This window comes from Delphinus delphis, chromosome 1, assembly GCF_949987515.2.
Source record: "Delphinus delphis chromosome 1, mDelDel1.2, whole genome shotgun sequence".
Classification (NCBI taxonomy): domain Eukaryota; kingdom Metazoa; phylum Chordata; class Mammalia; order Artiodactyla; family Delphinidae; genus Delphinus; species Delphinus delphis.
Window position 1 is genome coordinate 180,760,324 of NC_082683.1, and position 16,657 is coordinate 180,776,980.

Here is a 16,657-nt window from a genome sequence, read left to right on the forward strand (position 1 = left end):
CAACTGCAGTTCCTCAGGTAAATTAAAATATGTTGAAGAATCCCTGGCATTTCCAGGTGGTGAAAAAGACCTTATTCTTCAAAGCTACCATATGTCCAGTGATTCCCTTCCTTCCTACTCTATGTGTAGCATACAGAATGTGTGATTTTCTACACAAAAATATTAGGAATAAAAGTTGGTCAAAATTGTTTGGAAGATTAGGAATCAATTTATTTGCAGTAAATGGCTTTTCCCCAAACAGATACATATTAAAATATATCTATCTGTTTGGGGAAAGTTGAAGCTTAACTGAAGTACTGTCACTTAAATTAAAAAAAAAAAAACAAAAAATAACAACATAAATGTCTCCCATGGGCACATTAAAGTCACTTATTCTCAAACAAGCATCTTGCAACTCAATCTTAATATGATTTAAAAGTTCATTATCTTTTCAAATTATTTAAATCTGCTTGAAAATGCTTGAAGCTTCATGTTGTATTTTTGAAGCATGAAAGCGAAGTTAGCCATCAGTTACCAATCAAACATATGCTCCTAGACAAAATAAGTTTCACTTTTTTGAATACCTGTAATAACTATTTAACAATATATATAACATTGGGTAGCAAAAAAGGTATAAGATCACTGATTGCATGTTCCTGCTTATATCTATATGTAAGAAAAAGCTCACCACTTCTGTAGAAATGTAACATCTCATTTTTATATCTGCAGGAATATTCTAAGTAAACTGCTAATTTTATTGTTAAGTCATTATAATAAACATTCTATTAAAGTACACATTCAAATTAAAACTTGTCTCTCTGGTGACATTTGAAACACACCATCTGCATTGTGTGCTACAAAAGAATTCAGATTACAGCCCCTTTCACTTATATGTAATAGTCACTCTCTTATATATCAGTTTAAACTGATATAAAACACTTTGCTTTGGGGAAAAAATATTTTAGCTATAATTCCCTAATGGACACGCATTCTTGATGTTCATTTAATATGTGTCTATAGTATACCATGCACCATGTCATATATAAGAAAGATGATAATACTAAAAACAAACAAAAATGTGGAGGAGGGGCTTCCCTGGTGGCACAGTGGTTAAGAATCCGCCTGCCAAAGCAGGGAACAGGGGTTCGAGCCCTGGTCCGGGAAGATCCCACATGCCATGGAACAACTAAGTCCGTGCGCCACAACTACTGAGTCTGCGCTCTACAGCCGGAGAGCCACAACTACAGAAGCCCTCGCACCTAGAGCTTGTGCTCCGCAACAAGAGAAGCCACCGCAATAAGAAGCCCGCGCACCACAGCGAAAAGTAGCCCCCGCTCACCGCAACCAGAGAAAGCCCGCGCGCAGCAAGGAAGACCCAACACAGCCGAAAATAAAATAACTAAAATAAAAATAAATAAATTTATTTTTAAAAATGTGGACGAGGTATTGCAGAAAAAAAGGAAAACAATCTATAAATTGGTTTAAATTAAATTAACATAAAGCAAAGTAATCTTTTTGTCTCGCTTGACTAGGTCAACTCGTAAACCCAGTTTAAAAGACAATTTGTTCAATTTTTTTCTAGCAAAAGAGAAAAATGAGGACAAGTACAGTATGGAAGGGTTTTAAAATGACATACTGACAGATTATAATATGGTGTCTCATCAGATGACGTGGTGTTTTGACTGCATGGCTACAGAAGGGCTATAATTTAAATGCCATTAAAGACACATAAACTCTAGCATGGAGACAGGAATACTGAAAAAATTTTCGGTCTATAGTCACAATGCAGATAAAATTGTTTCTTTGATCTTGCAGTGCCAAAATCTGTTGTCCAGAAGGGAAATGTCTTTGTGTTTCTCTCTTAAGCTAAGACAGATTTCATTTTCCATCTAAGTCGTTTCGTTAACACCACATAAAAAGTAAAGTGTATTTTATCAGCAGAACTTAGTTTTCTTCCATTGTTATTTTAGGTTACTTTATGATCACGTAGTGCTCAGAAAATGTACCCAAAATACACGCATCTGGGTTTAAAGTGACAAAACTCTAACCTCAAATGTTTTCATAGGGGCAGTTTAGTAGCATTTCTATCTGAGGAATTAAGAACAACGCAATCTTCTTCTTTAATACATTTTTCTTTTTAAAGAATAAGGACACATTTTGTTTATAAGACTCAGCAGAACATAAACACTCATATTTGACCTTTGTGAGCAATGTTAGCAGCTAATAATCTGTAATAAAATATATACTACAACCATTTGCAAAGCAGAGTGAATTCTCTCCTGAGCAAGTTTCTAAATTATTGAAAATCTTGTGAAATTTTAAGATTTTTTTGGCTTTAAATTGTAATTGTAAATTATATATTACATTTTAAGGGAAATATTTCGTGTGGAAAATTTTCATAATTGATTTATTATGTCTTATTCTTTGGAAAACCAGACAAAAGAAAGCAGTCACCATGATTTTCACTTAGCCTCGATGGCTCATTGTACAGGACCTGATTACATTTATGTCAAAATCATATATTGTTTTGGGACCACAGTATGCCAGTGATAGTTTCTAGAATTTAGTGAACTTTAAGACTTAAGGATTTATATTTTGATTCTTTTATATTAAAATATGAGGAATAATCTTTTAAAATATAGATACTGAGTTGGAAATAGTTTTGCCAAGATTGAATCTAATATTATAAATCTAATTTGTATCTATCTCTCTCTATTCTCATTATACTTAAGAAGTAGATCCAATTTCTCTTCCAGGTGAAATTTTGGGGATGATTGAAAGCAGTATGTTTAATGGCCAAAAATAACATTTTTATCCTGTCAAATTTATGCCATCAAGTAGGGAAAATCTTGATAATAAACTACCAAAGTCAAGTTTGAAAAGCTTAAAGGCAAAATGTCTACTGCACAAACAGTGCTTCTTGAAATTTTTTCTGCCTTGATACATATTATTATAACATGGCATAACTAAATTCTAAAGTCAATTTTTTTGATTAAGAATTCTTTGGAAAATTAAAAGTTATTTAAAAAGTGAAAGAAAAATGTTGAAAAGCTTAATCAGCACTATTTCCGGCACCTATCCTGCTCAGGGTAAAACAGCTCAAACGCATTGGGCATTTCTGCAAAACACCCATCAACAAGCAAGCGAACAAAATCAAAACCCAAGCCTGTGACTGAAGTCTTCCTTAATGCTGTTCTTCTATATATTTGAGAGAGTGGTTTGTATTCAGTAGAAATGGGGGCTTCTTTCTTTTGCTGCCCATCCCAACGTGCAGACTAGGGGAGAGGTTTCTGTGTAAAACTCTTTCCTAGCGTTTACTGTCACCCACCTGCAGCACCTCATGAGGAAAGACTCTAGATTGTGATCCCCTCACCCGGACCCCACGCAGTGTCCCAGGCATCCTTCCTTGCAAAGCCCCTAGAGCTCATCAGACCTGGACCAAAGGATGAAGTCGCCACCTGCTGAACGGTGGCCCAACCCTCCTTTGTGCAGATCGATTCCTTGACAATAAAAAGCACATCACTGGCATTCTACGCAAACCTCTGCGTAACATAAAGGCTGTGTTAAAACTCCATCATATAAAAATAACTATGCTTTTGAAACTATTTCATCTGCCTATGAATGTCCAGGAACAACCCAAGATTGATACAAAATGTTCTATTATTCAGTGCCTGCTGATGAAAAGTGAATTCTAGTTAACATCAGAAGAAAGGCAAGTGGCGTGGATGGCAACAAAAGAACAATCCTAGGGAATATATTGAATATTATGTATCTGATTTTGAAATGTTATTTTTAAAAAATTTCATAGCAGTATCTTTCTGGAATCCATAATTGTTAACGGTTACAAGTATTGGCCCCAGGCAGATTGCCTAGCAAGGTTTTCTAGAGTAGTAAAGGTAAACAAGCCAATTACTATGCAAACAAATATTGTTTTTTATGGTTATTTAAACACTCAGTGTACATTGGAGTATTAAAATACTAAGAGGAAGCACACTATCTTCTGGTCATCATAGGAATGATTGGATAAAACAGAAAAATGCTTAAGCATACATAGGATCAGTAGCATAGGGAAAATACATTAAACACAGATCAAAGACATTTCTAACCAGAGGGGTATCAGAGATTACAGTCACTAGAATTGAAGGCATAAGTAATTATTTAGAATCAACTCTTAAATTACGAGAGAGAGGACTGATTTCATCACTATGAGTTTAAAATTCCACAAGAAATAGCTAAGCAAAGAGAAATATTTTATTAAGTTGGAGTTGAATGCCAACACAAATATACAGTGGTAAATATTGCTATGTTTTGGAGGAAATGTAAGAAAGAGAAAACACATTATAAAATGTGTAAACTAAATACAAATCATCTGTCATTGTATTTTTGCAGAGTTCTGCTCTGAATCAGTGCAGTCTTGAATGAGTTCTGCAGCAAACCAGTTTGGTTTCAAGGAGATCACTGGTAATAATTTCGATTAATAAGGTAATTGTAGGGTGTTACTAAAATCCATTTCATTCTCAATTTGATGAGTAAAAAGCACTAATGTTCTTACAATGAAGGTAATAATTATTTGTAGCCATTTCAATGATAAATTCACAGTAAATCCATCTAGTAGTTATTCCCTTTGATTCTTTTAAAAAATTAAAGCACCGTGAATAAACAATATATAGATCTTATCAGCTCAAAACCAAAATCATTTCAGACATTTAGTGAAGCCAAAATACAGTTGGGTTTGCCCAACATTGAGTGATTTTGCACTTCTTTGGAGCTCTCTTGATTTCTAGAAAATTGCCAAGTACCTGAAAATCTCTGTTAATGGAGTATTATGAGAGCAAACCCAGAGCATCATGATTCTCACAGTACTGCAAGAATCGATTTCTAGACTATATTGATCCATTTTTCTTCCAAAAATTTAGATTATTACTTGAGAAAATGATAGCAGAGGGAGGTCATCAAATAAACCATGGAGAGTACTGTATGAACAGAATCTCTATTAATTCTCTCACAAAGCACTCTATATTTAACATGGTTACATTTGGAATTTGATCACCATATGCAGCTATAGGTCATTAAGAGAAAGACAATATCCAATACCTATAAGTAGTTCAGGTTGTGACAAGTTACGCTTTTGTGTATGGTTCCAAATGTGGTTGGTACAGAAGAGTGTGTTCTCCAGGATCCAAGCTTCTTGAGCTGCCAGAAAATATCAAAACAATCGGGGCTCTTTGGAATGCGTAGTTAACTTCCTGCTGTAGGACAGGAATGCCAGCTGCTCCTGTAGCAGTGGGTTTCCAGATGTCAAGGCTGTATGGATAGTGAGGTAATTGCAGGAAGGAAGGGATACAATTTTGTTATCACAGATTACCATCCCCATTGAAAACCATGGCTACAGCATTAATGTCAGTGCTTTGGAGACACACAGTATGAATGGGAGGTCTCTGTGTTGAAGTGTAGGGGTTTGTACATTTGCTTCTGTGGAAGAGGATAGGCCCAAATTATTAAAATGCTTGGCAAACAAAGAGAAGGAGCCTTCTCAAAGCTGTAGTGTCGGAGTGATAAAGCATCTGTAAGGCTACAGGCCTTATCAGCTAAAGTAGGTCCAAGAACAAAATAACAAGGTTTAACTATAAGTGTTCTGGAACTATGGCTTGCACATTGCGTTAAGAAAAATAAAATGTTTGGATGCAAATGAATTCATCAACAACTCTATTTAGGGCTGTCTTTTGGTATTAGTGCCTGAGTAGGGGAAAGTGGATGATGATTTTCCAGTATTCAACCAAGAATAACTTATTTCTCAATTTCCCCTGCTGTGTTACCAATAGACCATAAGTTATCAAAAGCCCTATAAACATTTAAAAAAACATTTTTATTGGCACGCAGTTGATTTACAATGTTGTGTTAGTTTCAGCTGTACAGCAAAGTGATATATATACATATAGTTCAGATTCTTTTCCCTTATATGTTATTACAAAATATTGAGTAGAGTTCCCTGTGCTATGCAGGAGGTCCTTGTTGGTTATCTATTTTATATATAGTAGTGTGTATACATCATTCCCAATATAAACTTTTATTTCAAAGCCAGAATCAAGATGCCACATTTCTATCTGGGAATTTTAAAGGCTACCTTATTTTGGCATATTCCACTGGCAAAACCAGTCCATATTTGTTCCCAAATTATGGATATTAATTGAGAAAATTTAATGTAACAATTTCTTGGCTTTCTGTCTGAAGCTCCCGATTACCTACATGCTGAATGTAGCACATGTGTGTAATGTTGTTTGTAAATGAACAGAAGAGTTGGTGCCTTGGTTCTCCTACTAACATAGCAGGGTTGAAGATGATGTCTGAAAAGTCCTTGATTCTGGAGTCATTCTACCATCCACGAAGATAAGGGACTTCTCATTTTCCCTCACATCAGAAACTCTGTCCTACTCAGACACCAAGATGTGCATGGTTCTTCTGGGCAGTTGCGTATTATGATTGGCTTAACACTGAGCTAAGAGCAGTCAACTAACTAGATATAAATCGCATGTGCAATTCTTAAGCCAGGTCTCCCCCACCCTGCAGAGTTTTGTGGTTATGCCTGTCCTGTTGAACCTGCCCTATTATATCTGACTAAGGCACACCTGATGGCACAATTCCAGGAGTTCCATTTACATCATCACCTCTGTCAACGGCACCTCCTGGAGTTGTACTGTGCACAGTTTCTATGGCCATAGGTGACAGCCCTGCATACCCTTGAAAATATTTTTTTGAATCCTGAATAATTTATTCAATATATTACACATCCCGGAGCTTAATGACATCCTAAATATCATAGGATCTTGCCAAGTGCAGTGCATTGAAGCTACGAGATATATAAGGACAAGAGCTGTTGCATACATTGGGAGGGGGGACGTTGAGGGTGGAGAATGATAAAATCTGTTTCTGGCAGGTGGGAAAAGAATGAATAGGGAAAATATAAACAAAATATGGATAGCTAAGTGTTTGCTGGTGTAGGAACATAAACTTTTACTTTGTAGTACGCATTTTAAAAAAGTTTTTAGCTCCTTTAAATCCCTGTTTGGGAGTAGTTCATCAGTTTTGTTTTTCTTTTAAAGTTTCCTGTCTTTCAGTGGTATGTGAAGACTCTTGTATTAAAAACATGTGCTCTCATAAGTCATTCTTTCCAGTGACAAAGCCGATTTGGTCTATTGCAAATGAGTAAACCCAAATTTATCTTTTATGTCTTTGTATTTATAGCCTCTGCCATTTTCAATAAAGAAAAAAGTTATCAAGTCAGACTAAGAAGCTACATCTGAAGTTGAACTTGTCTCTAGGGCAGTGGACATCTCTGGTTCTGGATCACCTGAGAACTTGTTAGAAATGTTGGTTCTCTGGCCTTGCCTACTAATCAGAAACTGGGCAGGAAGCCCAGTAATTTATATTTCAACAAGCCTTTCAAGTAATCTGATACAATGAAAATTTGTGAAACTTTGACCTAGAAAATCTGTGGTAATAAAAATGTTTCTTCAGTAATTAAATAGCAAGCAATAGTCGCAGAGTATGTAGGTAAAAGAAATGGTAATTTCTTTTTAATTTCAACATAGTTGCTCTAAAAGTGTTTTATATTTTTCAAAATTCACTGGCAATGATAATTTCTCATATCCACTTCTCCCCTTGTTTTCATCTTATATTATTTATTACCAGGGAAAGCTTCCTCTGTTGTTAAAAACATGCACATGGAGAAATAAAGCATTATCACACTGAGCTCCTACAGTCTTATTTTTTGTATCTGCAGAAAATATTTGCATTACAGAACTGTTCTTCTCTTGGTACACATGAGTTCTTTATGCAGAGTTTCTACTGACGGTAAAGTGAAGAACCAACGTAACTCATTTTGCAGTGAGATAAGGGAAGAAATGAAAAATGTTTAGACAAGTGGTTCTCCACCAGGGGCAATGTCTGGAGATATCCATGTGGTGGGGGAGGGATGCTGCCCACATCTGGTGAATGAAGGCCAAGGAGGCTGATAAAAATCCTGCGATGCCTAGGAAATCTCCCACACCCATAATTATCTCGTCCAAAATATCAATAGTGCTTCTGTTGAGAAACCTTGTCCTAGAGAAAAATAAAGTCCTATTTCATCAAGTTAAGTTAGTCATAGTTACTATAATTTCCATGTTACCCACTTGGGAAGCCAAAGCCTTCCATCATAGCTGTAAAACCCTAGAACATGAATTAAATTCCCTTTCTTATAATCAAAAGCCCCGCTTCCAAACCAATCCTCAAGCCCTGAAGAGAGCTTTCCTTCTTAGTGCAGAAGATACGGCTAATTATTACAGACCAGTATTGAACCCTCTTTTAGGAGCTCACATTTTCGCACTGGCATTTTGAGTTCCATGGCACATTGCCTTGTGGGAATGTTCAGCTCTTAGTCAACTTCTTTTTCTGAAAAACGTTGCTTACTTGAAATAAGACTTCATCATGAGAAAACAAGCATTTATTTCACTATCTGCACGTTTATTGCTCCGCACAAGATTCCTTTTTACATTGCATCTTTTTCTCAATTTCTATTATGATTGAACCCTATCGATCAGGTTGATAAGATACTAAAGCACAGCCCAGTTTCTAAACAAAACATATTTTCCATTAGTAAACATCTTTCAGTGGTCCTTTCAGCAACTTCTACAACAGCTCTGAAAATGTTTTCTGAAGGGCATGTGATGACTTTTTCCTTTCTTAGCCAAAGGATGTTTTGGGGCTTCTCTGGCTAAAGAAGCCATTCAAAACTTGGTAGAACTGTGCAACATAAAATTTAACAAAGGACAAATGTTGTGTGTGTATGTGATTTATCTGGAAATATAAAGAGCAGACTAGGAATACTGTATTTCTATGCAATCTGATTTGAATTTTCATGAAGTTACATCCTTTGGGCACTGTCTGTAGAAAGCAGGCAGGTGACACACAGCTGCATCCCCCCTGCTCCTGAAGATTCTAAGAGAGGCAATTTGACACGAAGCCTAATTAACTCGGCAACGTTTGATCACAGATATTTTTATTAAGAGCATACGTACCACCCACCTGCAAACTCTAATGTTAGCCATGGATCTCTTCACATAGCATTAAGACAAGAAATACCAAACTCCATTGTAACAGAATTGTCTACAGAAGTACCGGGAAAATAACCATGCAAATCCTCACGTGTGCTGATTCCTCTCACTTTTTGTCTTAGGGAATAACATTCTACCCTAAATCCGCATTCGTGATACTACACTGCTCTGTGTTTTCCATACTATTATGTAAATGATGACAATAATAGGGGCAATTCAGATCTTGATGCTGTTTAGCTGTATTTGGAGTCCCTGAAACATATGTCAAAATTTAACATGAAGATGATCACAAAATAGCTGTTTAATTCTTTTTCAAAAAAATTAATTTCTCCTAGATGTGTCCTCGATATTTGGGGACTGAAATATGCCCTGAATAAGGAGCCAGTGTTTAATAATCTCCTGATTTTTCCTATTTCATTAAAATGTCCACCTTTAACTGAGGACGTGGCCATCTTTTAAATATTTTCATCAAAATGTACTTCAAACTAAAAAGTTAAACAGCTTCTAAGATCTATGTAAGATTTGCATTTTTAACCTTAAGGCAGCGGGTCAGGCTTTTTGCAGCCAAGACCTTCTACATGTTTAATTTATAAAAATACTCATTTCTAGTAAACATCACTATACACATTTCCATATGACGTTTCAAACATTAATCTGAGTAAATATTTCTTTTTGAGCTGTTTGATATCCTAGAAAAACTAGAAAGCCAGTTTAGGGGTATAATTAAAAATTTAAAAGCTTTGTTTCATAAACATACTTTAGGGTGTGTATAATATCTTGCTTGTTTGTTTATTTTAACATTAAGTCTACTATGTCTTCAAGAGCAAATTTTATTTTCTCTAGAATACTACTGACTGCCTTTAATAATAGGATCTAGCTGTTTATCTGCAGTAGGTTTCTTCCACTCTTTCACTTCTGCCAGTTCTTTTGAGAATACTCAGAAGTGGAAGATAGGGATTTTTCTTCTTCATTTTTTTAAGAGTGCAACGTTAGTGATGGAAAACAACTTCTGAATTTCCAATATGCTTAGGACAACTTACCTTCTTTTCTTCTGGGTGATCCTTTTTGTTCTAATTATAACTATAGAACTATGAGTAATATATAATTGTAATACAAAAAAGGTCAAAAAGGGGGTTGTACTTGTATACAAAAATAATATTCATTCATGTGCATCATTTGTATATGGTTTACATACTTTATACAATGATTAAAGGATGTTTTGCTATATGAAAATATCCCCAGGTAATTTCAATATATATTATAGCCTATTGAATAATAGTGATATTTTACTGCATATATATTTTCATGATGCTGTCTCTTCTCAAACATTTCTAACCAGTTTTGGGGAAAATATATTCTTTATCTAAAAATACGTAAAACTACAATTGAACCAATGGCACTTATAGACAAGCAGAACGACTTAGATTATTTTCTGGGCTTCATTTTCTTTGTTTCAATTTGAGAGCTGTGTTACAAAATTTCTATGATTTCAAAATTTCTATGATTTCTTCCAGACCTATGACTCGGTTAATTCCAATAACAGATATTGGGTTATAAAGAGAAGGCCAAATTATGAATTGAAACACCCAGGATCACAGCGACTGTGGCATCTATATCTCATCATTTTATGAGCGATTTGTTACTATTATAATTTATTCTTCAAATCACTCTACATATGGACGTTTGATTGCCTGATATCCATATGTGCATACGTGTTCTTTAAAACCATTCCAGAGGAGGGACTTTTTCTGAAAATCTACAGCCACAGCATGTCCAAAAATGAACAAGGTCAAGTAAGGATGCTCCTGAGATGCAGTGTCTCTTTTGAAAACACGTTCTTTGTTGCCTGGGAAGCCCCAGCATGGAGCAGTGGTCAGAGGCCAAGCCACTAGTGTTTCAAATAAAAAGTAAAAAAGGTGAAAAAATGGGAGGAAGGAAAGTAATATGTGGAATTGCCAAATACAGGGATGGAGTCAACTGGTATGGGGAAAGGAAACATAGACAAGCAGGAAAAGGACCCAGCAAGTAATCCTGACCGTGTAGTGAGTCTATACTGCTGAGTCATGGGTATACTGTAAAGTCCCCTCTTCCCAGACTCTATGCTTAAGTGACTGTATCTTTAAACTGCCTGATCCAACAGCTGATTCAGTTGCAACCACAGAAATAGAAATTATAGCTTTCAACCCTTTATTTTATCCCTCTTACCTATAATCCTCTAGTTCCAGCCTGTCTGACCACTTGACAACGTTGTTGTTTTTTTTTTCTTTATTTTTTCTTTTTTTTTTAATTAGCATAGCTTTGGGGGACCACTTAAATATGCTTTACACATAGATAACAGTAGACACCCCTGGAAACTCTTGATGAGAAAAAAAAATCCTGCTGGGAATATAAAATGGCACAGAGAACACACAGAAGGGATTCTCATAATTGAGATTGTCATGTGTCTTATTAAAAGCCATCATTTACCTGGAGGTCTTTCTTTAAAGCCTAAGATTCTTCACAGATTTTACATAGGGATATCTTTTCAAAGGCTCACTGATCTACTTTCACATGTGTGTTGTTTGCTTGGGTCCTTCAAAGGGCTTCAAAGTTTACTTTCATATTTAAAACGAGTAATGATGAAGGCTATTATTTGAATGCAATGCCTTCAGTGAGACCAAGATGCTTATTATAATTGCCCTGATGAGACGGTCAAAGCCTCTCATGGCTCGCAGGCTCCTTAATGTGTACTTAGGTGTGCTGCCGGATGGCTCGCCTCAGTGATGTGGCATAGATTTGATGAAAGGACGGTAAACAACATCAATTATAAAAGACATATGTTAATGAGAAGAAGGAAAAGGAAGAGAGAGAGGGACTAGGGGAATAAAAAGAAGAATTATCTGCAGTACAAAGAACAAAGCATTTCAACTGAACTCAAAGAAATGACATACCTGAATCACGTCCTAATTTTAGGGTATAACTATGCTCTTTGGAGTATATGTCTTTGGAGACATAACATATTTCTTCAAGTTTTGTGGGACTGTTATTGAAGGTGTAGATCAAACTGCCTTCAGTTTCCGTTATGGACTTATTGGTAATTTTGCCACGATCCCTGTACAAAACAAAGATGTTATGTAAAACTCAGGTCATGTTAAGCAAATTAGCTAAAATTGATTTTTATCCTCTTATGGAAATGTTTTCCAATCCAGCAATCCATAGAGATCTGTCAACTTTTCGTATACTACATTTTCCTTTTTCTAAGACTACTAATTTAGCCCAGAAAACATTGTTTGCCCACCTCTCCATAAAATAACAACCAGAGACCCCTGAAAAGGTAAAACGAATAGTTTTGCCTACCTCCACTATGCTAATTAATTATAAGGATTACTTTTCCTTTGGAGGTATTTCTCATGTGTAAAAAGGTTTTAAAATATTAAATACTATTAGTACAACTCATAAATAAGTCTAGATTTTATTCCCAAACCTGTTAAATATATTGCTTTATTTTTTATCTAATATCTCTAAAGAGAGTAACTTATCTATCTAAATAATACAGTGCTATATTTATATCATTCTTCTAGTCTATGATAATGGTTGAATCTTCAAAAATAGAAATATTGAATGTGATTAAGCCATGTGGTTTTCTGCCTTTCAATGAAACTAAATGAAGACAAGCTAATGTGGGGTTTTTTCCCCCCTTTTTACTGTAGAATCAGAGAATCCTGGTATTATGTTTAAAAAAAATACTGTAAGAGACAGTGTTTAGAATTTATGAGTTTGTTAGACAATGTTAGACAACTCATTTCTTCAGTTAGACAATGTATTCTCCCCTTAGGAATGTATTTCTGCTTTTATTGTAAAAGACTATCAATATTTTCTGTCCACATAACAATATGTTTCATTCCCGTACTTTTCCTCTGTGCTCCTTGGCACCTGGGGTGAGGCTCTCGAGAGTGCTCAGGGGTACAACTGAAGGTGTGTGAATACCCCTTGACTGAAACTACAAGGGAGAAGAATGTTGAACAGCCTCCCACGTGCCCCCTGCTATTCCCAAACCTTCCCAGGCAGAGGCCGTGGGTGTGTCAGTGAGGGGGGTGGGGTGCTTAGCACAGCTCCTGTTTTCTGGCTGGGGTTTTGGGCATCACTCTGTGCATACCCACTTAGCAGGAAAACAACTGACAAGGGGAGAAAGAGTTCATATAAAGAAATACGTCAGATATGCTTTAAGAAACTTAAAATCACTCTGTCAGTTTTAACATTACAGAAGGTTGAAACATTCTGAAAAGGCCATGCATACACCCATCAACTGGTCTGCGGTGTGGTGATTGCCTAGCTTTTGACTAATTTATTTTCCTGAATTCACCAGGGACTTCCTATTTCTATTTATGACACTGAATTGTTCTCCATGTGAAATTTAAAGTTTTCAAACACAATGGAAGTTGAATACACCCCCTCCCCCTATGCACTCACATATGTCAGCATTTTGGAGTCCATGCTGCCTTTGCAGGTTCATCCCCAAACAACTTTCTATGACTGGCAAAATTCCTCCTATGATAGATAGGGAAACTGAGGCTCAGAGATTCACTAAAGTTACAGAGTGATTGAAATGCATAAAAGGTTATGCTCCCAAGGGTGTGGAGAAAAGGGAACCCTCCTACATTGATGGTGGGAATGTAAGTTGGTGCAGCCACTATGGAAAACACTATGAAGATTCCTTAAAAAAACTAAAAACAGAGCTACCGTATGATCCAGCAATCCCACTCCTGGGCATATATCTGAAGAAAACTCTAATTCAAAAAGATATATGCACCCCAATGTTCATTGCAGTACTATTTACAATAGCCAGGACATGGAAGCAACCTAAATGTCCATCAACAGAAGAAGGGATAAAAAACATGTGGTACTTATGTACAATGGAATATTACTCAGCCATAAAAAGAATGAAATAATGCCATTTGCAGCAATATGCATTGACCTAGAAATTATCATACAAACTGAAGTGAGTCAGAAAGAGAAAGACAAATACAATATGATATCATTTATATGTGGAATCTACAATATGGCACAAATGAACCTATCTGTGAAACAGAAAGAGACTCACAGACATAGAGAACAGACTTGTGGTTGCCAAGGGGTAGGGGGTTGGGGGAGGGATGGAGTGGGAGTTTGGGATTAGCAGATGTAAGCTTTCATGTATAGAATGGATAAACAACAAGGTCTTACTGTATAGCAAAAGGAACTATATTCAATACCTTGTGATAAACCATAATGGAAAAGAATATAGAAAAAAGAATGTATGCGTATATATAATTGAATCACTTTGCTGTACAGCAGAAATTAACACAACATTGTAAAGCAACTATACTTCAGCTAAAAAAAAAATTTTTAAGTTATACTCCCAAACAAGCACTCCATGCACCATACTCCCTTCTCATGGCAAATAAATGGGTGCTGGGGACACTTAGATTATTGTTAATGCCACAAATAAAATCTCAATGTTATGAACTCATGTTATAAATTTACCGTATTTTGATTAGATTGGAAAGGATAGCTAGAAAGTATTTTGACCCGAATACTGTGATGGGAATGAAGAGTGTATGTGAAACATTTTAATGGTCATAGAATTTATCTACTATTCTCATTTTCCACTCAGCCATCCTTTATTAGATTGCGAAGTCAATTTTTGGTTGTTTTTCTCTCTGCTATTCCTATTAACTAAAGAAATGTAAGAATAGCAGGAGATTGGAAGGGAATGGTAGAGGACAAAGGATGTCCTGAATTTTTTAAAAAATAATTTTTGTAAAGTTTTTAAATTAAGTCTTCCCCAGGGCAATGTCTTGGTCTATAGCCCCTGACAGCTACTATTAATTACATTTTAACCTGTTAATGGTCTGACACTTTCCAGTGTATTTTAAGCCCATCCCAAGTATTCCACAAGGATTGAACCCATTTACGAAGAACAGAGAACTGTTGAATGGATTGGGCTGGGGATGCAAGCAGACTCATTTTGGGAGAGAAATATTTACTAAAGGTTTCAGTGGAGCCATCAAAGCCCAGGATATTTGAGTAAGACAAAATTCTATCAAATGGTCCATTTAAATCTTCTTATAGTGTTCTCCTGTTTAAAAGTGGTCCCATGGTCGCTTTTCATATACAACTGAATGTGCCTCTGCATGGTGTATGAAACAAAAGAAGTACAAAGACACACAAAAGTTGACAGGCCAAGAAGGCAGGTGGGAGAAATCTTCCTCCCTTGCTTTAAAAGATTATGATAAATTAAAACTGCAAACTTTGGGGACTTCCCTGGTGGTCCAGTGGTTAGGAATCAGCTTTCCAATGCAAGGGATTCTGGTTCAATCCCTGGTTGGGGAACTAAGATTCCACATGCCACGGGGCAACTAAACGTTTGTGCCTCAACTACTGAGCCCACGTGCTGCAAACTACAGAGCCCACGTGCTCAGGAGCCCTCGTGCCACAACAAGAAATCCCACATGCGGCAACGAAAGACCCTGTGTGCTGCAACTAAGACCCGAAGCTGCCAAAAATAAATAAATAAATAAAATGTAAAAATTTAAAAAAGAACCAACCACTATCTATAAAAAAATAAATAAATAAAAAAAAATAATAAAGCTGCAAACTTTCTCTCTCCCTCTCCCTCTCTCTTGCTCTCTCTACGTATCTACAATACATTTAGAGCATCACTTGAATATATGTTATAAATTAATTCCCTAATTCATTTTGGGAGTTTTTTTTCACACATTTCTCTTTTCACCTGCAAATGTCACCCTGAATTTAGAGAGGAAGAAAAGCATGACCTTCCATAGTCAATGATGATCTTTCTTTGTTTCCCAGTCCCAGCCTTTGCACCTACATACTGCCCCAGCGCAGTATAGAGGCCAACCAGACAGCTCTCACTGCTAGATGCCAGAGAGACTGTGGAAGCCAGAGACCCTGGGCTCACAGGCTGAAACTTGCTTGCTTGGCAAGGCTCAGATGCCATGGTTTGAATCTCTAATAAACAGCTCGCTGCCTCGCCAGTAATGTACCCTGGGGCTGCTGGGAGGGGATTCTTTTTATAGAAAACATAAGGATTTAATATCTCTACGAACTCTTTGATTTAATAGAGTTTTGGGTTTTTTTTTTTAAACTTTCCCCTTTATTTTGTAGACCCTGTGATGTGAACCAGTGTTAATCCTTGATGCGGCAGGAGGATGTAATCAACATCTCTCTACTGGGCTCGAGATCCTTTTTCCTTTTTAACCATGTGCTTAAAAGAAGCATACGATATCTTGCCACCGAATGTCTTTTTACAGACTGAAAAGACTTTTAGGTTAAACAACATTTGTGAGGTTTTTGATGCAATCAAATGCAATTTCAATCTTCTTGAAAGATCCAGCCCTGCCTCTCGAAAACTCCTCATATGTGTCAGCTTTCCATCTTTCTCACTGGTGTTTTACACATGAAGTCTATTTTCAGTGAGAAAATGGAATCTTTGTGTCTTTGTCTCTGAGAGTGCTGCTCTCAGGCATGTTCTGGCAGGGGCTTTGACTGTCGAGGCTCTGGGGGAGGGGCCTGGCAGTCATTTGTCAGCTGTTCTTGCATCTGTA

At 36.4% G+C, this 16,657-nt stretch overlaps 1 long non-coding RNA gene across 1 annotated transcript in view; it reads right to left on the reverse strand.

The window, feature by feature from the left end:
- Positions 1-16,657, reverse strand: part of LOC132424987 (uncharacterized) — a 76,774-nt gene that overhangs the window by 26,886 nt on the left and 33,231 nt on the right. Inside the window, exon 2 of the long non-coding RNA XR_009519318.1 lies at positions 12,002-12,162. This is a non-coding gene — a long non-coding RNA (uncharacterized lncRNA). The remainder of the gene's footprint in view (positions 1-12,001; positions 12,163-16,657) is intronic.